Consider the following 22,333-nt stretch of genomic DNA (forward strand, 5'->3'; position numbering starts at 1 on the left):
TCAGAGGGTTGTGAATCTTTAGAGTTCTCTACCTCAGAGGGTTGTAGATGCTCAGTCGATGCGCATATTCAAGACCGAGATTGATAGATTTTTGGCCAGTAAGGGAATCAAGGGATATGGGGATAGGTCGGTAACGTGGAGTTGAGGTAGAAATTCAGCCATGATCTTATTGAATGGCGGAGCTGGTTCGACGGGCCGTATGGCCTATGCCTGCTCCTATTCCTTATGTTCTAAAGCTATATAACAGTAATATTAGTAAATTAATAGTATGGATTGTAAGAGACATTCTAAGGTAACTAGATGTTCCACTTTTTGCATTACCATTTCAGCAAGAGTGCAAGTATGTGAGCAAAAAACACACTAGATTTTCTGTTATTAACCATTGACTCCTTTACTGTTTCATATATGTTTATTGTTTCTTTAAATAGCTCATTAACAAGATACATGTGCCACTGTCACCATTAGATCATACTTAGTGTGTCCTTGTCCGATTGATTCCAATTGTGCCAGGTTATTTTCCAATAATCTGCTGGCAACAAACTGCCACATTACAGTACTCAAATGCTAACCATTTTTATATCTGTACACTTACATCGTTTCTGCAAAATTTCAATGTCCTGCCACTACTTACAAAAGTTACCGCAACAAATGAACACTATGGCCCGCAATTTGCGGTCGGGATGACAGTGAACTGGCAGCATTCGGCATCATTCCCCCTTTGAAACTGACAGCAACTTCGGGATTTGGCGCAGGCGGAAATCCCAAAGTTGCAGTCGGTCATTGATAGCTCCAACACAGGCTGCGTTGTGCATTCCTCCCCCCACCCCCCAAACAGAGTCGGCAATCTGTGTAATCAGCCAAATCATTGAAACTGACAAAAACTTCGACTCTTCCGCAGTAATTAGCTGTTAAATTCCCTACTAAAAGTTAGACCCAAAGGGATTAGGCGTAACTGGGATTTTAACAGCGTTATTACTGCTAAACAAATATTAAGAGCCTGGAGAACTAATTTTAATTTTGTGCAGTGTGAAATTTGTCTATTATAATAAAAATAAAAATTAAGAAACTTTTCAAAAATGTTTTCACATTTTTTTATGTCTGTCCATCTTTATTTTAGGTTTGCCTTGTCCCCATGTGAGAACCCCAAGCTTTCTTTTGGTCTCTATTTTAAAAAGTTAGAATTTTGAGAGTTTACTCACTTCCTTGTTTGCTGTGTGAGAATTCTGCCTTTTGATTGGCTGCTTTGAAAGCCTGTTGATGTCACAGCACTTCGAACAAGGGGATCCCACTTTAGTCTGTTGAATTGAATTGAAGGTCAGAAAACCCGAAGTTCTTGACACAGGGATTGCGAGATCCTTGTGCGAAGCGTACTTCAGGGCCAGCAGCGAACACCTTCGCTTTGCAGCTGACCGCAAATTTCGGGCCATTAAGTGAATTCAATACACAATTTTTTTTAAATGGGTTAAATGTAGTAATTCCTTCTCAGGTTTTGGACGCATTTATAACTCCTTTAGGCTGCTATCTAAGGGAGAATGCTACAGAATATAAAGCTTTCTGGCTCTGGTACAATTCTAACAATGCGAGACAGAAAAGAGACCGGGGACTGGAACATGAGTAATTATACAGTACGAAGAGAGAGTGAGTGAGCTGTGTGCGCTGGGGTGGGTGGAGAGCAGGAGTGAATATGCAACTGCAGTTCTCCAAATTGCTACAGTTCCAAGGTAGTATGATTGGCATAACAAAGAGCCGCATTCTTTCTCCTTTCATTGTTTTGCAGGATTACAAGGTGGCAATCTAATTGAAGGGCTTCAGATAAAGATATACACTGCAAGAGTGAATCATGAGATGTTTATAATTCATCCAAATGCCAAGAATAGGTTGCATTAAAAAAAAATCAGTTCAGGTAGTTTTATTTGTATCAGCGCTTGTGCTGTGGGTCATTGATGCATGATCATAGCCCAAATGATCCCACAGATGATTTTGGCGACGAACTGCATAAGTTAGACCGTTGTATGCCCGATCATCCAGTGGCGAATTAACACCAAATTTTACTGGAAAACTGATTTGAATATGCCGCAGCAAGGATGGTGGCGAATCAGAAGTGGCGCAGTCAATGGCCAATAAAGGGGTTTTTTGTTTCAAAAAGAACTCATACTGGCCATCTTCAATTTTCTTCATATGGACTTGATATTTTTTTTAAATCACGTAGCAAAATTATATTGAAACAGAATCTACAGGTTTACATTGGAAGTTGAACAAATTGATCGCCAGCTCCATCAAAAAAAATAAAAGCTACTTTGGTTTGTAATTTTCATTAAACTGCTTCACTTTTTACAATTATAGAAAAAAATCTTGAGGCTTGCTAATGTTACATTTCATCTACCTGTATTTGGTAATATTTTCATTGAGTAATTACCTATAAGCTGCAAGGTTTATTGAAATCTATAATTTTTTTAAAATAGAAAGTTTATATGGAACGGGCATTAAATGATGTTCTTGAAGCTAACAAGGTAAAAGTCTGATTCAGTGAATGCATTTTAAAGTCACTATCACACTGCTGCTAGGTCACCAGCACCATTAGTTTTAATGGTAAGTGCCAGCAGCATGAAAACTGACTTAAATGCAGGAAAATGATGATTGCCATTGATTTCAATGGGAACGCAGAACTATGATAAATACCGTCTAACTGTTTTCAGCTAGGGCAACAATGGAGCAGCACAAAAGTCTCAGGAAAATATGGGGTGGAAATTATTGGCACTTACTCCATAATTTCCTTTCTTTTGCACCGTTCCTGTGCCGTAGATGCACCACCCCATGAAAATCTGGGCCAATATATTAACAGATCTCCTGTGGCGCTGCTCAAGTCAGACAGTGCACTTTAAGGGCAGGATTCTTATATAACAAGTTATTTTTTTTTATTCGTTCACCGCTGGCTGTGGGCGTCGCTGGCAAGTCCAGCATTTATTGCTTTAGGGAGTCAGGAGGTGAGTCACTCGCTGCAGAATACCTAGCCTCTGACCTGCTCTTGTAGCCGCAGTATTTATGTGGTTAGTCCAGTTAAGTTTCTGGTCAATGGTAACACCCAGGATGTTGAAGGTGGGAGATTTGACAAAGGTAATGCCATTGAATGTCATGGGGAGGTGGTTAGGCTCTCTCTTGTTAGAGATGGTCATTGCCTGGCACTTGTGTGACAAGAATGCTACTTCTTATCACCCCAAGCCTGAATATTGTCCAGATCTTGCCGCATGCAGGCACAGAGATTTCATTATCTAAGGAGTTGCTAATGGAACTGAAAACTGTGCAATCATCAGCGAACATCCCCACTTCTGACCTTCTCTTTTTGGTAGAACCAAATAAATTAAACAAATAAACTGTAAATCAACCTCTAAAAGAACTTTAAATAAACCTTAGCAAATCAAATTAAAATTTGGTTGTCCAATCCAATTGTGCACTCCAGTCCCCGTGGCGCCCACCGGTCACGGGAATGCTCGAGCGTGCCGGCGGACACTGCGTGCTCCATCTCCAGGGCCACCCGGGCGTGAACATGGCCACGGAAGAGAGGGAGGCAATCTGGCTGGACGACCCCCTCGACCGCCCGCTGCCTGGACCAATTGATGGCTTTTTTTGCCAGGCCCAGCAGACCCACGAGGAGGTCCTCCAACCTGCCCGCTCCCCTCCGCACCGGGTGGCCGTAGATCAAGAGTGTGGGACTGAAGTGCAACCAAAAATCGAGGAGCAGCCCCCCTCAAAAAATGGAAGAGGGGCTGCAACCTCTCACATTCAACATAAACATGAAACACGGACTCCTCCAGACCGCAGAACAAACAGGCGGTCTGGGAGTCCGTGAACCTATTTAACAATATATTGCACGGGACTGCTCCGTGCAACACCCTCCAGGCCAAGTCCCCAATAGAACAAGGGAGGACTCCCGCATAGAGAGCCCTCCATTGGGGACCTCCGCCTCCGCCGGAAGGCAAAACGGCACGCCGGACGGCAGGCGAAGATAGCAAAGTGGAAAGTGTGCAGGAGCAGCCCGTACAGGAAACCCCTCCGTGCGGAATGAAAAGGCACGGAGGGTATCTCCTCGAGATGGCTCAAGTTGTGAGGCGCCGGTTCCCGAGGGGGGTTTCGGGGCAGGGCGCCGATAAGGAACCCACTTCTGACCTTATGCAGGAGGGAAGGTCATTGATGATGCAGCTGACGATGGTTAGGCCTAGGACACTGCCCTTAGGAACTCCTACAGCAATGTCCTGGGGCAGTGATGATTGGCCTCCAACAACCACAACCATCTTCCTTTGTGCTAGTTATGACTCCAGCCAATGGTGGGTTTTTCCCCTGATTTCCATTGACTTCAATTTTATTAGGGCTCCTTGATGCCACACTCGGTCAAATGCTACCTTGATGCTAAGGGCAGTCACTCTCACCGCACCTCTAGAATTCAGCTCTTTTGTCCACAGCCCCGAGACCGGAGAAGCAGCGGACCTGCGCGGGAGCAGCCCGAGGCGGGAGAGCTTAAAGGCTTGAGAGGGAGCAGTCAGAGGCACCGAGGCCCACAGCCCCGAGACCGGAGAAGCAGCGGACCTGCGCGGGAGCAGCCCGAGGCGGGAGAGCTTAAAGGCTTGAGAGGGAGCAGTCAGAGGCACCGAGGCCCACAGCCCCGAGACCGGAGAAGCAGCGGACCTGCGCGGGAGCAGCCCGAGGCGGGAGAGCTTAAAGGCTTGAGAGGGAGCAGTCAGAGGCACCGAGGCCCACAGCCCCGAGACCGGAGAAGCAGCGGACCTGCGCGGGAGCAGCCCGAGGCGGGAGAGCTTAAAGGCTTGAGAGGGAGCAGTCAGAGGCACCGAGGCCCACAGCCCCGAGACCGGAGAAGCAGCGGACCTGCGCGGGAGCAGCCCGAGGCGGGAGAGCTTAAAGGCTTGAGAGGGAGCAGTCAGAGGCACCGAGGCCCACAGCCCCGAGACCGGAGAAGCAGCGGACCTGCGCGGGAGCAGCCCGAGGCGGGAGAGCTTAAAGGCTTGAGAGGGAGCAGTCAGAGGCACCGAGGCCCACAGCCCCGAGACCGGAGAAGCAGCGGACCTGCGCGGGAGCAGCCCGAGGCGGGAGAGCTTAAAGGCTTGAGAGGGAGCAGTCAGAGGCACCGACCAATCCAGGTTCCAGGAGAGAGGTAAAAAGTAATCGGGACCAGCGGGAGCAGCGAGGAGGAGCTCGGGAGAAAACCCGGCGACCAGCGAGGCCCGAGACCAGTCGGGAGCAGTGAGTTGGAGCCCGGTATAAAAACCGGAGAGAGGCGAGGCCCGAGACCACAGCTGGGGCAGTCGGGAGAGCAGGAGGCCAGTAACTGCTGGGGCAGTCGGGAGAGCAGGAGGCCAGTAACTGGTGAGTTTAAAAGCTCACCTTTCGCGGGCTTTTTCTTTCACAGCTGGTGCAGTCGGGAGAGCAGGAGGCCAGTAACTCTTATATAGGTGGAGCTGTTGCTAAACCCGAAACACTACAGTGTAGTGTCTCCCACCCTTCCACCTCCTCTAACCTTTTAGGGGTTAGGGGAAGTTGAAAAGGTAGGTTCAATTTATTTTATTTCAGGAGCCTAACCTAGGTGGAAAAGGTTCCAGGACAGGAGGCGGCAGTGAAAATACAACACCAGAAAACAGGTAGGTGACTGGTTGGTGAGTACTTTCACAAACTTATTCTAAGTAGAATTCAATAATTAAGCTAAATCGTAGTAAATAAAAGGGTATTGTAAGGGTTAAGTCATGGAAGGGCAGCTCGGACCCGTGTCATGCTCCTCCTGTGCCATGTGGGAAATCAGGGACACTGTCCCTGACAACTATGTGTGCAGGAAGTGTGTCCAGCTGCAGCTCCTAGCGGACCGCATGGCGGCGCTGGAGCTGCGAATGGACTCACTCTGGAGCATACGCGATGCTGTGGATGTTGTGGATAGCACATTCAGTGAGTTGGTCACACCGCAGGTAAAGGCTAGCTCAGACAGTAAATGGGTGACCAAAAGGCAGGGTAAAGGCAGGAAGGTAGTGCAGGAGTCACCTGCGGTCATCTCCCTCCAAAACAGGTTTACCGTTTTGGGTACTGTTGGGGGAGATGACTTATCAGGGGAAGGCACCAGCAGCCAGGTTCAGGGCACCATGACTGGCTCTGCTGCACAGAAGGGCGGGAAAAAGAGGGATAGGGCTATAGTGATAGGGGATTCAATTGTAAGGGGGATAGATAGGAGTTTCTGTGGCCGAGACCGAGACTCCAAGATGGTATGTTGCCTCCCTGGTGCAAGGGTCAAGGATGTCTCGGAGCGGGTGCAGAGCATTCTGAAGGGGGAGGGGGATCAGCCAGTTGTCGTGGTACATGTAGGTACCAACGATGTAGGTAAAAAGAGGGAGGAGGTCCTACAAGCTGAATTTAGGGAGTTAGGAGCTAAATTGAAAAGTAGGACCTCAAAGGTAGTAATCTCTGGATTGCTACCAGTGCCACGAGCTAATAAGTTTAGAGAGAGTAAGATAGATAAGCTAAATACGTGGCTTGAGCAGTGGTGCAAGGGAGAGGGATTTAAATTCTTGAGGCATTGGAACCAGTTCTTGGGGAGGAGTGACCTGTACCAAGGGGACGGTCTACACCTGAACTGTGAGGGAGCCGATGTCCTCGGGGTAATATTTTCTAGGGCGGTTCGGGAGGATTTAAACTAATTTGGCAGGGGGATGGGAACCTAGGTAGTGGAAAAGAGGGAAGTCATATGAAGTCAGAAATAGATGGTAGAAAGGTGAGAAGCAATAAGCAAAGGAGAGAAACACAAAGGGCCAAACTAATTCATAATGAGAGTGTGAAAAAAGCAAGCCTGAAGGCTTTGTATCTTAATGCTAGAAGCATTAGGAACAAGGTGGATGAATTAGTTGTGGAAATAGAGGTAAACAAGTATGATTTGATTGGGATTACAGAAACGTGGCTGCAGGGTGGGCAAGGCTGGGAACTTAACATCCAGGGATATACAATATTTAGGAAGGATCGGCAAAAAGGTAGGGGAGGTGGGGTAGCATTGCTGGTAAAGGAGGGGATTAATGCAATGGAAAGGAAGGATATTAACTCGGATGAAACGGAATCTGTATGGGTAGAAATGAGAAATAGCAAGGGGAGGAAAACGTTAGTGGGTGTGATATATAGGCCTCCAAATAGTAATATGGAGGTGAGGGAAGGCATAAAAAAGGAAATTAGAGAAGCGTGCGATAAGAGCACAGCTGTCATCATGGGTGACTTTAATTTACATATTGATTGGACTACCCAAATTAGTAAAAATTCTGAGGAGGAGGAATTCCTGGAATGTTTTCGGGACGGTTATCTGGACCAATATGTCGAGGAGCCGACTCGAGATCAGGCCGTTTTAGACTGGGTATTGTGCAATGAGAAGGGACTTATCAGCAATCTTCTTGTACGAGGCCCCTTGGGTCAGAGCGATCATAATATGATCGAGCTCTCAGTCGAGATGGAGAGTGAGGAAATTGAATCAGAGACTAAGGTCCAGAACTTAAATAAAGGGAATTACGAGGGTATGAGACGGGAATTGGGTAAGATTGATTGGGTGGTGTTTCTGGGGGGATTGACAGTGGATAGACAATGGCAAGCATTCAAAGATAGAATGGAAGAATTCCAGAACATGTTTATACCGGTTTGGCATAAAAATAAACCTAAAAAGGTGACTCAACCGTGGATAACGAGGGAAATTAGGGACAGCATAAAATCAAAAAAAAGGGCATATCAACTGGCAAAAAAAAGCACCAGACCGGAAGATTGGGGGCAGTACAGGATACAGCAAAAGAGGACAAAGGGATTAATCAGGAAGGGGAAAATAGAATACGAAAGTAAACTTGCAGCAAACATAAAGACAGACTGCAAAAGCTTTTATCGGTATATCAGGAGGAAAAGACTGGTAAAATCCCAAGTCGGTCCCTTGCAGTCCGATTCGGGAGAATATATAATGGAGAATAAGGAAATGGCAGACCAATTAAACTCATACTTTGGTTCTGTATTCACAAAGGAGGACACAAATAACCTCCCAGGAATATCGGCAAACATAGGGACTAATGAGAGGGAGGAGCTGACAGAAATTAGTATCTCTAGGGATATGGTGTTGGGTAAGTTGAGGGGACTGAAGGCCGACAAATCCCCGGGGCCTGATAAACTACATCCTAGGGTACTTAAGGAGGTGGCCCTGGAGATAGCAGATGCTCTAAGGATCATCTTCCGGAACTCCATTGACTCGGGAACAGTACCCGTGGATTGGAGGGTAGCTAATGTTACCCCAATATTTAAAAAGGGGGGTAGAGAGAAAGCAGGGAATTATAGACCAGTAAGCCTTACATCGGTTGTGGGCAAAATGCTAGAGTCCATTATTAAGGATAAAATAGCGGAGCACTTGACAAATGGGGAAAGGATCGGACAGAGTCAACATGGATTTACAAAGGGTAAATCGTGTTTGACTAATCTGCTGGAATTTTTTGAGGAAGTAACTGGTAAAATAGATGGGGGAGAGCCAGTGGATGTGGTGTACCTTGACTTCCAGAAAGCCTTCGATAAGGTTCCACACAAAAGATTATCATGCAAAATTAAGGCTCATGGGATTGGGGGCAAAGTATTAACGTGGATAGAGAACTGGCTGGCGGATAGAAAACAGAGAGTTGGAATAAACGGCTCGTTTTCGGAGTGGCAGGCAGTGACCAGCGGGGTGCCGCAAGGATCTGTCCTGGGACCCCAGCTGTTCACAATATATATAAATGATCTGGATCAGGGAATTGGATGCAATATTTCCAAATTCGCTGACGACACTAAACTAGGAGGAGGGGTGGGCTCTGATGAGGATGTCAGGAGGCTACAGTGCGATTTGGACAGGTTGGGGGAATGGGCGGATACGTGGCAGATGCACTATAATGTGGATAAATGCGAGGTTATCCACTTTGGGGGTAAAAACAGGAGGGTAGATTATTATCTAAATGGCAATAGATTGGGAGATGGGGAAGTGCAGAGGGACCTGGGTGTTCTTGTGCACCAGTCACTGAAGGAGAGCATGCAGGTGCAACAGGCGATTAAGAAGGCAAATGGTATGTTGGCCTTCATATCAAGGGGGTTCGAGTATAGGAATAGGGATACCTTACTACAGCTGTACAGGGTGCTGGTGAGACCGCATCTGGAGTATTGTGTACAGTTTTGGTCGCCCCATCTGCGGAAGGATGTTCTTGCCATGGAAAGAGTGCAACGGCGATTCACCAGGCTGATACCTGGAATGGCGGGAATGACCTACGAAGAGAGATTAAATAGTTTGGGCTTGTACTCACTGGAGTTTAGAAGATTGAGAGGGGATCTCATCGAAACATATAAAATTATGGCAGGCCTGGACAGGCTGAATTCAGAGAGAATGTTTCCAATGGCCGGGGAGCACAGAACCAGGGGCCACAGTCTAAAAATAGCGGGCAAATCATTTAAAACAGAGATGAGGAAGAATTTCTTCACTCAAAGAGTGGTGAGCCTGTGGAATTCCCTGCCACAGAGGGCTGTGAAGGCTAATTCAATAAATATTTTCAAGAGAGAATTGGATATATTTCTGAAGGCTAAGGGGATTAAGGGTTACGGAGAAAAGGCGGGGACGGGGTACTGAACTGGTAAGATCAGCTATGATCTCAGACGAAGATCAGCCATGATCTCATTGAATGGCGGAGCAGGCTCGAAGGGCCGAATGGCCTACTCCTGTTCCTATCTCTATGTTTCTATGTTTGTACCAAGGCTGTAATGAGGTCTGGAGCCGAGTGGACCTGGCACAACCCAAACTGAGCATCAGTAAGCAGGTTATTGGTGAGCAAGTGCCACTTGATAGCACGGTTGACGACACCTTCCACCACTTTGCTGATGATTGAGAGTAGACTGATGATTGGATTTGCTTTTTGTGGACAGGACATACCTGGACAGTTTTCCACATTGTCGGGTAGATGCCAGTGTTGTAGCTATACTGAACAGCTTGGCTAGAGGCATGGCTAGTTCCGGAGCACAAGTCTTCAGCACTACAGCCGGGACATTGTCAGGGCCCATAGCCTTTGCTGTATCCAGTGCACTGAGACGTTTCTTGATATCATGTGGAGTGAATTGAATTGGCCGAGGGCTGGCTTCTGTGAAGGTGGGGACCTCAGGAGGAGGCCGAGATGGATCATCTACTCGGCACTTCTGGCTGAAGATGGTTGCAAAAGACTCAGCTTTATCTTTTGCACTCAATGATGATGGAGTCCAGCATGTTTGAGGATTTGGATGTTCATGGAGCCTCCTCGTCCAGTTAGTTGTTTAATTGCCCACCACCATTCACGACTGGATTTGGCAGGATTGCAGAGCTTTGTTCTGATCAGTTGGTTGTGGGATCGCTTAGTTCTGTCTATAGCATGCTGCTTCCGCTGTTTGGCATGCATGTAATCCTGTGCTGCAGCTTCCCCAGGTTGGCACCTAATTTTTAGGTACACCTGGTGCTGCTCCTGGCATGCTCTTCTACACTCCTTATTGAACCAGGGTTGGGCCCCTGGCTTGATGGTAATGGTAAAGTGAGGAATATGCTGGGTCATGAGGTTACAGATTGTGGTGGAATACAATTCTGCTGCTGCTGATGGTCCACAGCGCCTCATGGATGCCCAGTTTTGAGCTGCTTAATCTGTTCTCAATCTATCCCGTTTAGCACAGTGGTAGTGCCACACATCACGATGGAGGGTGTCCTCAGTGTGAAGACGGGACTTCGTCTCTCCAATGACTGTGCGGTGGTCACTCCTACCAATACTGTCATGGACAGATGCATCCGCGACAGGTAGATTGGTGAGGATAAGGTCAAGTAGGTTTTTCCCTTGTGTTGTTTCTCTCACCACCTGCCACAGGCCCAGTCTGGCAGCTATGTCCTTCAGGATTCTGCCAGTCCCGCTCAGTAGTGGTACAACTGAGCCACTCCTGTTGATGGACATTGAAGTCGCCCACCCGGAGTATATTCTCCTGCTAAGGTGAAGGCCACAGTCTAACAGTTAAGTGAACACAGGATATGATTTACAAACTATTCATTGGGTCAGTTCTGAATCACATTGAGGACGTCTAATAAAAGTTTTAAAAACTGTAAGAAACTAAACTTTAACTCAAAGGGATAATCACTGACAGCTGAGCCTTTTGAGGATGAAGTTCCAGTTTCCATGATGTTCCCCAGACTACGATTTCTATTTCATTTGCATTTTTAAGTTTTCTTTGGATGCAGAGCGATGACTTTCACGGTTAATGCTGGACAGCCTTTGCTGGGAGTGAAGCTGCCGCGGATTGTCTGACCAGCACTTTACTGGCGGTGACTGAGCCCCGAGCTGCCTCACTCCTCAACCGAACTTTGGGTCCTGGCACCGCCTCCTGACCCGCTCGTGCCCTCTCCTATTGGCCGGTTGGGCCCGCTGGCGGCGCCTCCTCGATTTCCATTGATTCGTCCTCACGTCAATCACGGCCGGCCGTCCAACAGGTTAGGCTGCGCCGCGGCCGTGTTGTGAATTTGAAGGCGGAAAGAAAACACAACCGCGTCCCCCCAATAAATGGGATTGGGATCGGGAGGAGGAGGACAACAGGCAGAGGTCCCAGTATTGGATGCGCTCACTTACCGCAGCCGAGGGAGGAAAGTGCCGGGGTTGGAGGCGCACCGTTACCCGGGAACCGTTAATCCGTCGCGCCGTGCGGCCCGCCCCGACTCCGGATTAAAACTACCGATCGCAAAGGTCATCGACCTGAAACGTTAGCTCTGCTTCTCTTGCCACAGCTGCTGCCTGGCTCGCGGAGTGGGGTTTTCCAGCATTTTTCTGTCTTTATTTTATATTCGCCGTTTGCTTACCTTGCAATCAATTGCCCGTCCACCCGGAAAACACCTCTAGCCAGAGTAACAGCCTGGCGGAGGCGGAGGCGCAGACGGCGCTTTGAACGCGACGAGCTGCATGGTGGGTGGCGAGGTATTAACGAATTTTGTTTCTAAAATTTAATTTTTTTTTTATTACGCCGAACTCTCACTGGAAGCTCGAGCGAGCAGCCGAACGCCGGACAAAAGCGGGGGGGTCAGAGTTCGGGGAGGGAGGACTCAGTGCGACGGCTTAACGGGTCCCTACGGAAACTGTCACCCTAGAAACGACCGGCCCAATCGCGGAGAGGAAACGGTTTTCATGGTAATGACTGACGTACTCGCTTGTTGAGCAGGCTAGATGGAGCCTTTCTATCACTTTTGGGATTACAGGTAGACTGCGGAAAGGGTGAAACACTGAATGTACTTCCTGTACACCCGAGTGCCTTTTACAAGTTTGTAGTATTGACAGATTTTTGGTCTCCGATTGCATTACTTGTTCTGGTTCTGACGTCCTCCATGACTGCATTTGCTGACTAAATTAGTGTTGTCCACCCAATTGCTTTAAAATCCTAAAATGTGGTGAGTGTATAGATAGGCAGTTTTGCAGCCATAACTGAGTCCTAAATGGTGTGTTGCCTCCCTGGGGCCAGTATAAAGGCTATCTGAGGGGTGCAAACATTTTGGAGAGGGAAGGGGTACAGTCAGAAGGTATAATTCATGTTGGAATCAATGGCACCAGAAGAAATAAAGTAGACTTCCTGCAAAAGGAATTTCAGCAATTAGGAGACAGTTTAAAGAGTAGGACCTTGAGGTTGGTAATCTCAGGATTATTCTCAGTGCCAAGTGCTAGTCAGTATAAGAATAGCAAGATAAGGGGTAAATGCCTGGCTGGAGAGAGTGTAGGACGGAAGGGCTCAGATTCATAAGAACATAACATAAGAACATAAATAGGAGCAGGAGTAGGCCAATCGGCCCCTCGAGCCTGCTCCGCCATTCAATAAGATCATGGCTGATCTGATCCTAACCGCCAATCCACTATCACAGAACCATCTCCTGAATCTAACAGAATTAGACACACGAAATAGGAGCAGGATCAGGCTACACGGCCCCTGGGCCCGCTCCGCTACCCACAGGGCCATGACCGATCCGAACCTAGACTCCTGGCCAAATTCCTGCCCGCTCCCCGTAACCCTTAATTCCCTTTACTTCTAGGAAAGTGTCTATTTCTGTTTTAAATTTTATGTAATGATGTAGCTTCTACAGCTTTTTGGGGCAGCATATTCCATGGACCTACCACCCTCTGAGTGAAGTAGTTCCTCCTCATCTCAGTTTTGAAAGAGCAGCCCCTTATTCTAAGACTATGCCCCCTAGTTCTAGTTTCACCCATCATCGGGAACATCTTCCCCGCATCCACCCGATCCAACCCCTTCACAATCTTATATGTTTCAATAAGATCGCCTCTCATTCTTCTGAACTCCAATGAGTAGAGTCCCAATCTACTCAACCTCCCCTCATCCCCGGGATTAACCGAGTGAACCTTCTTTGTACTGACTCGAGAGCAAGTATGTCCTTTCTTAAGTATGGACACCAAAACTGTGCGCAGTATTCCTAAGACATTGGGACCGGTTCTGGGATAGCAGTATAGCCATCACCTGGATAGGGACCAAGGTTCTCACCGAGAGTAATTAACTTCTGCCCAATAACTTTTTCTATGACCTGTTAAATTGCTGCGCACACTGTTAGATTAACAGTACAGAGATCCAGTTTATTTAACAGCATTTATTTAATTTGTCCATTTGTATTCAAGTAATTAAAAGTATGAAAGATGCCTGGAAGCCCACAAGTAGCAGGAAAAGAGGGAAATGGGAGTCCAGAGGCATTAGTAAGCAAGCTAGTCCCTCTGCCCTTAGCAACCGCTCTAGAAAAGAAAAGGCTGAGGGGTGACCTGATGGAGGCCTTTAAAATTATGAAAGGGTTTTATAGGGTAGACGTAGAGATGTTTCCACTTGTGGGGAGACAACAACTAGGGTACTGTAAATATGATAGTCACTACTAAATCCAATAAGGAATTCAGGAGCAACTTCTTTACTCAGAGTGGTTAGAATGTGGAACACGCTACCACATGGTGTGGTTGAGGCGAATAGTATACGTGCATTTAAGGAGAAGCTAGATAAGTGCATGAGGGAGAAAGAAATAGAAGGATATGCCGATAGGCAACTTTCCCTCTAAGCTGCACAGCCATTGACTGGTCCCATGAAGCCCGGGACCAGCTTTTCAAATGTGAATTTTCACACATGTGCAAAACTTTATGGGCTGCGTACCCAAAACAAAATTAGGGGAAATATTGCTGATAGTGAGATGAAGTAGGGTGGGAGGAGGCTATGTAAAATGAAAAAGGAATCAGCTGAGTAAAATGTCAAGAGATGACGGTGGAACTGGGAGACAGTTGAAAAATTTGTTCTAAAGAGCCATCCAGTGGCCATATCATGCAATTGCATTGTAACATCAATAGGGGAAAATTGAATGGGAAATGTGGGCATTGAAATTTATAATAGAAAATGATGATGAAAGTGTGCCCAGAAAATGAAAGTAGTGCACTTTTATTACCATCCTAAGCCACTCAGTCTTAATCAAAACACAATTATTGCTACATCTAATCTATCTACATTTCTTTAATTTGGCTCTGATTCAATAAGTAATCATTTCCCAGCCCTGTTTCCATTTGCTCTAGAAGATGCACTGAAAAAGGTCCCATCTGCCCCCTTGGGTGGATGTAAAAGATCCCATGGCATTATTGGAAGAGCAGGGGAATTTTCCTGCTGTCCTGGCCAATATTTATCCCTTAATCAGCATAATTAAAACACATTGTCTAGTCTCTTAACTCATTGCTGTTTGGGAGACCTTGTCATGTGTAGGCTGGCCACTGTGTTTCCCTACATTAAAACATTGAAAACCAGAAATGGGAGAAAATGGCTTCTTGCTTTTGAAAGCATTGCCTAATAGATAATTTTTTTTTAAAATTCCAAAACCCTTGTCCAATATAAGAAAAAAATGCTTATGTAACACAGTGGATTAAAAGGAGACTCATCCAATGGCATGAGATAAATAATTCACTATCGTCACTGATCATTTGTTTTACAGGGTGAAATAGAAGCAACATATTGGTTCCTACGGAAATATTTTTCTGGTTCAAATTACTTGAAATACCATAGGTAAGGTAGCCTAACAAAACAAAATTTGCTGGTGCTTCAAGATTAATATTTTGACTGGTAGTCAGTCATAAGACTTCATTTCATATGTATTCAATTCTGGTATAAAATTGCTGAGAAATTAATACTGCTAGGCACTGTCTGCAGCCTCCTGCCACCCCACTACCTTCAGTAGTTGAGTGCTTGACTCCTATTAGCAGGTCCAAGTCTCAGGGTTGCTACCACTGAAATCTGGTTATATGTAGCTAGGTTATTTTAGTCAATTCTTAGCGGGCCACTGCATAGAAGCAAAGTATTACAACTCGGCAATAAAGTCACATTGTCCAGTTCATTTCACTTCAGTCTCATCTCGTCAGTTAGTTCAGGTACTTGCCCAGACCTCCTGGCTGACCATACTGGAGGATATCCTGAAGAGACAAAAAATGGAGATTCAAGAATTAAACATACTGCCATAACATCTCTGAATTTCATACTAATAAAATGCAAATTTAGAAATTCAGTCAAGTTTCACATTGAACACGGGGGCAGGGAAGAGAGATCAGGATAATTTTGAAAGATACAAAAAGGTATATAGATGTTTTTTGCTGACATTTGCACTTTATAGGATGACATTACCACCAAGTTGAATTAACAGGCAAAATTGTATAGTATGTCTTGTCTAGGGGAGAAAGGAATTAGTGCCTTCAAGTTTGGGTTTCAGGAACCTTACTCCAGGCAGCAAGACCAAACCATAAAAAGTTAGAGATGCAGATACAACATCTCCTGCATTGGCAACAGGATTCTGAAGACTTGTTAAATAAACTTAAAGCAATAACACATCTTCAGGTATTGAATTATCAATTCTCTGGTGCAATATATAGAATAAACTTTTAATAGCCTTCTGCTTGGGCACAAAAAATGTTTATCTAACATGGATCCAATCAGATTCTTTATTTTTCCAATTTAACATGCACTTTTTGCCATCACATTAACAGCAGAATCATTTAACTATCACGAGATATTAGAATATAAAAGCAAGAGGTAATGATGAGCCTATATAAACCCTTAAGATCTCAGAGAACTGTGTGCAATATTAGGTTCCATTCTACAGGAAGAATATTGAGGATTTAGAGATGATATAATGGCGATTCAGTAGGATGCTGCTTGATATGAGGAAATACAAATATAAGAGACTTAAAATTGGGTCTTTTTTTCATTACAGCAACAGTTTATGGGGTGATATGATAGAAGTCTTTAAAATTATGCAAGGATGGGACAGGGTAGATAAAAGTAGACTGTTTCTGATAGTTATGGGGTATAGAATGAGGGACCAATAGATAAAAGATTAAATATAAAAGATTAGAACAGAAGGCAGGAGAAACTTCTTCACACAGTTGTGAGGTTGTGGAATTCATTCCAGGGTTAGTGGTTGAGGCAGAAACTTTATCAACATTCAGAATTACATTGGCTAGGTGGATGAAAGGATATGGGCACAGGCTGGTTTAGCCTGTTTCCGTGTTATAACTTCTATGTATTTCTACATATTTTTCTTGTTTGTTTAACTTGAAGCAAAATTTTTTTTTGTATACTCTAACTTCCTGTTCCATTGGGATTTAACAATTTTACCATATAGACACATATCTTTCTACATCCCTAGTTTCATCCAGCATCACTCATTTTGGTACATTTACTGAACCATCTCTTCTAGCTCACTCTGCAGTTTTAAGCCACCTTTAGCAGTCAAAATTTTCCATTTTGCAGAGGACACTGGGGAAGAAAAAGTTCAAGGAGTGTGACGAAAAATAGCTTTAGTTTTGAAAGAATATTAAGATATTAGAATTTAAGATTGTCAGTCTGAAAATAGCAGGAAAGTGTTTAAGGAGGAGAGGCTGGTAACAATTTTGTTAATACCTGTAGTATTTATAAATTCTCCCCTTTAGGGCTGGTGAGCAACATGCTCTCGGGCCTCACTTGGGAGATCAACAAGAGCAGCTTCACAATGGAGAAGTGCATGTCTTGTGCTCACCCACTTCCTCCTGCCCCCACCAGCCCCCATTGGTAACAGAAACTTGACTACCAACAGTCAAGTTACCCTGTAAAAGAAATACTCAGGCACTTCCTTAGACTGGGTATCCCAATGTTTGAGGATGGGGATATGGAAAAAGTTTACCAAATGCAGGTCAGCATCTCACTAATCCAAAACCTTCAGCTAAATGCCATGTATTGTCACAATAAAATACTACTGGTTCCACTACGGTACAGTTAGGAAGATTGCTTGATGTACAAATCTGTGACCACAACAGAACAAAATATACATTGTAATTTTTTTAAATCCACAATCCGGGTTTTGGTGTTGCTACCACAATCTTTATCTGCAATATGTACGCACTTATTTCCACAAAATTATGTTCACAAAATCCCAACTCGTGCCCTTCACCCATCATCATGACATCGCGGCCGACGTCAACCTGCTTAACTGCTCCCTCGCCTCTTGTCTTCAATGTCATTGTTTTTAGCAAATCGCTATTCCCATCCCCATTGTTCGTCCTGCTACAGCCTTTGTCTTCATTCCAAGTCAGAGGGGTGCAAACTCAAGCTTACAGCTGGTCTAGTAATCAATCTGCAGATTTGGCTTGCCCATGTCAATCATACTTTAACCAAAAATACTTACTATAGGATTATCTGGGAGGGGGGCAAAGACAACCCTATGCTTTTTTTTACACAAGCAACTACTTCCTTAACCCTCACCCCTTCACCCTTAGCTCAAACACCAAGTGTGAGGAACTCGGGGATTTTCTTTCCTCCAAGATAAAGAAAATCCATGCAGCTACCGTAGCCGCTTCCTGTCACCCTCAGCCTCTTACCCACTCTAGCCATTGTAGTTCTGCAGTTCCTTCTCTATATTCCCCTCCAAGCTAATCAATAAATCCCACCTCTTAGACAATTGATTCTTCTCTCTCCCTGCAATCCCCTCAGCCCCCCACTCAAGTCAACTCCCCTCTATGACCCCCATGCTAGCCAACATAATCAATGGTTTCTATTCCTTGGGCAAAGTCAGGAAATACATAAACAAAATACTGCGGATGCTGGAAATACTCAGCAGGTCCAGCAGCATCTGTGGAGAGAGAAACAGAGTTAACGTTTCAGGCCGATGACCCTTCGTCAGAACTGGAAAAAATTAGAGATGTAACAGATTTTTAAGCAAGTGCAGGGAAAGGGGGGAAGGGGAGGAAAGAACAAAAGGGAAGGTCTGTGATAGGATGGAAGGCAGGAGAGATTAAAAGACAAAAGGGATGATGGTGCAAGGCAAAAGAAGATGGTAATGGGACAAGTTAAGAAATAATAGGAGTTTAGATGGGAATGGCAGAATTATCAACAGCTGCCATGTGAAAAAAATACATCCTCTGATCGAGCCCCTCCTTGTATTTTCCACAGCACTTGATAGTTGACTACACCATCTTCCTCCAAAGCCTCTAGTCATCCAGCTTGGTGGAATTGCCTTTGTACGGTTCCATTCCTACCTATCTGAACGCAGCCAGAGCATCTCCATCAATAGCTTCTCTTCCCTCTCCTCATTTCACCTCCAGAGTACTCCAAAGATGCCCCCGGCCCCTTCCTTATTTACTTGCTGCCCTTCAGTATCATCCATTATTTCTCTCAACTCTTGGACTGCCTCTGTCCTATCTGGTGGCAAGAAGTCTTGGATGAGCCAGAACCTCCTTTAGTCCAACTGAAGGACAATTTTTTTTTCTCGTCTTCACCATAAACTCCAGCCTCTTGCCACTAATTCCATCCCTCTCTGCTGCTCCCTCATACCAAACCAGTTCATTCGCAACCATGGCATCCTATTTAACCCTGAACTGAGCTTTAAACCTCATCTATCCATCACCAAGGCCCCTTATTTCCACCTCTGCAACATTGCCCACCTCCACATCTACATCAGTGTAACCCCTATGCATGCCTTTCTTGGCCCTTATTTTAACAATCTTGCTGGTCTCCCATTGTTCATCTATAAACTTCAACTTGTCCAAAACCCTGGCACATGTAGCGTGTTCCACTAGCCCGTTCCCTCCATCTGTAATGACCTACATTGGCACCTCACCTCTCAAAAAACTAAATTTAAAATCTTCATCCTCGTCTATACATCCACGCTTGGCCTCAACCCGCCCCATTTCTGCAATATCTTCCAGTCCTATATCCGCCTCCCGAATACTCCATTCCTGACTCCAACCTTCTGTGCATCCTATCTCCTTTTGCCCATTAGTGGCAGAGCTTCCCTTCAACCAAGATTTCAGTCACCCCTTCTAATCTTTCCCTTCTTGGCCAAGGGGTAATTCCCTTACACCTCTTGTGAAACACCGTGGGCTATTTCTTTCATAAAAGGTGCAACAAAATACAAATTGTTGTTGAGTGGCACTTGCGTAGAAACGTCTAATAGCTGCTTTCAATTCAAGCTTCTTCTAAATTACAAAATGGTTCAGTTGTAAAAATGTTGAATTTCAAAAGCACCCCTTCCAGGTTACAGGGGAATTTCAAATTGCCCAACCTCAATAAAATGGTTTCCGGTTTTACACCCAGAAACAAAACTAAAGGTAACATTTGTTATGGATCAGAACAGCTGGTACCTGTAATTGCTGCACTTGACCAAAAGACTCAGTCTATGCTCAGTAAAAAAAGAAAAGAAAATAGCTAGTTCTGTTCTTCCAAGTTTTAACATATTTTCATGTGCAAATTATGTTTAATATGTATAGATTTGTGTTGGTATTGGGAAAAGTACCCCAGCAGCTCCACTGCACAATTCGTGGTGCAGCATAGGTTTGCACCACATTAACACATGTAACAGTTCTGATTTAGATGAAATCAGCAATTTGGCATCAATGACAAGATCAACTGAAAAATGCGGTTATCTCCACTAGTTCTGCTTATGATACAAAAGTGTTAACAGCACAGAAACAGGCCATTTGGCCCAACAGGTCTATGCCGGTGTTTATGCTCCACACAAGCATCTTCCCACCCCATCAGCATATTCTATGCCTTACTCCCTCATCTGTTTATCTAGCTTCCCCTTAAATGCATCTAAGCTATTCACCTCAACTACTCTCTGTGGTAGCAAGTTCTACATTCTAACCACTCTCTGGGTAAAGAAGTACCTCCTGAATTGCCTATTGGATTTATTAGTGACTATCTTATAGTTATGGCCCCTAGTTGTGGTCTTCTCCCCCACAAGTGGAAACACCTTCTCTACATTTACCCTTTCATAATCTTAAAGACCTCTATCAGGTCACCCCACAATTTTCTCTTTTCTAGAAAAAGAGAGCCCCAGCCTGTTCAATCTTTTCTGATAGGTATAATCTCAGTTCTGGTATCATTCTAGAAAATCCTTTTTGCACCTTCTGCAGTGCCTCTATATCCTTTTTATAATATGGAGACCAGAACTGTTCACAAGTGTGGTCTAACCAAGGTTCTATACAAGTTTAACAATTTCTCTGCTTTTCAATTCCATCGTCTACAAATGAACCCCAGTGCTTTGTTTGCTTTTTTTATGGCCTTATTAACCTGCATTGCTACTTCTAATGATGTGTATCTGTACCCCCCCCCCCCCCCCGATCCCTCTGTTTCTCTACATATTTTCCAATGAGTATGTGGCCTCCTTATTCTTCCTACCAAAATGTATTGCCTTGCACTTATCTATATTGAAGTTCATTTGTCAATTACACGTCTATTCTGCAAGTTTATTAATATCTTCTCATATTTTGTCAGTCCTCCTCTGTATTAACTACACCCCCCAATTTGGTTTCATCCAAACTTCAAAATTTTACTTTCGATTCGAGTCCAAATCATTTACGTAAATGGTGCACAACCGCACCGATCCTTGTAAAAATAGATTCAAGTGATCATTGTACTGTTATTCAATAAATCTAATAAAGAAAGAAAAAAGCTGAATCCTACCTGCTGTCTTCTATCATTAGAAATTTCAACACAGGCTTGTGAGCAACACTGCATGCACACATTGCAGTAAATATGCTTCCTCCCCTCTCCAAGGCAGTTAGTATAATCACAGCTGCCTGCTATACAGCTTGGTGCAGGATAACCAAGGCAAAGAACAAACAAGCAGTATAGAATACTTTTAATTTATTTAATATAGAAGGGAAAACAAAAATAGAATCAAGCTGACCCAGGATAAACTCATTAGGTTGATGTGGTACGATACAGATTCTCATCAATTCTTTACACAAGTTCCTGTCTTTTGCCAGGAACAGCTGAAAAGTTCAGACATTTCCCAAGGAAAGAAGGCAACTTTCACTACTCGATCAACATCTAGTGGCTAGATAACAGCATTGGCAAACCCCAAGAGATTAGACCTCTTGATAAAGACATGGTAGGGATCAGAGCCTATGGTACCTGCAAAAAAAAAATACATTTACAAAATGAGGAGCAAAAATACTAAAAATGAGGAATATTTAATTTATAACTATATAGAGACAGGGATCTCTGCATAATACTTAAATGTTCTTTCAAATGCCCTAGTAAAGTATGTTTATAAGAAAAATACTGTAAAAAAAGATTTATAAAACAGAACTTTAAAATGTAATTAATGGAACATCCAAATATTAACTATTAGCACTACTGAAACCTAAAATACGCACTTTTAAAATAAATCTTTTATTTCTGTGAATTTTAGCAAGAGCAGCAACAGGGATGCTACAACTGGCCTTAGCATCCCTAGGCTAGACACTGGGAAGTAGTGTAATAGAGAGATGGGTGGAGCCATCCAGTGGTTCCCACTCCAGTGACATGATCCATCTTGGCTGTGATTGATCATGGGGACAGGGGGGAGCAAATAGCCTGCCAAAACTGTCTTGTTTTGAACATGAGCCACTCGAAGTAGAATTACACTGCACCATGCGAGCACCTTTAGGGTGGAAAAGTAAACCATTTTCCTGTTTTATCATCCTTTTTGTTTGTTTCATTTGCAATTGTTCATATTTTCCATCAACTCTCATTTATGTGTCATCTTTCTTTCAGTCTCATACATATTTTTAATAGCTTGTTCATGTTTCTAAGCACAGAAATGATAGACCAAGCAATGGCATAATTAGGACAGTGGCAACCTGGAAAATGCAAGATGAGAAAAATTCATTATTCTATTTTATATATATTTTAAGTTTCCTTTAAACAAATGGATTGTAAACTAATTTGACTTTCATTATAGTTTTACACAGAATTGTGTGTGATAAAGCAGTTACAGTACCATTAAAAAAAACCAAGA

At 44.3% G+C, this 22,333-nt stretch overlaps 1 protein-coding gene across 1 annotated transcript in view; it reads right to left on the reverse strand.

Annotated features, from left to right (window-relative positions):
* The window catches only part of LOC147113469 (zinc finger protein Pegasus-like), a 31,028-nt gene extending 17,847 nt beyond the window's left edge, over nt 1-13,181 (reverse strand). The window contains exon 1 of the mRNA XM_085994609.1: nt 11,873-13,181. The gene's annotated coding sequence lies outside the window, so the exon portion shown is untranslated. The remainder of the gene's footprint in view (nt 1-11,872) is intronic.
* Between the last annotated feature and the right edge of the window lie 9,152 nt (nt 13,182-22,333).

This window comes from Somniosus microcephalus, chromosome 8 (assembly GCF_052327205.1).
Source record: "Somniosus microcephalus isolate GS21.2 chromosome 8, FLI_Smic_1.0, whole genome shotgun sequence".
Classification (NCBI taxonomy): Eukaryota; Metazoa; Chordata; class Chondrichthyes; order Squaliformes; family Somniosidae; genus Somniosus; species Somniosus microcephalus.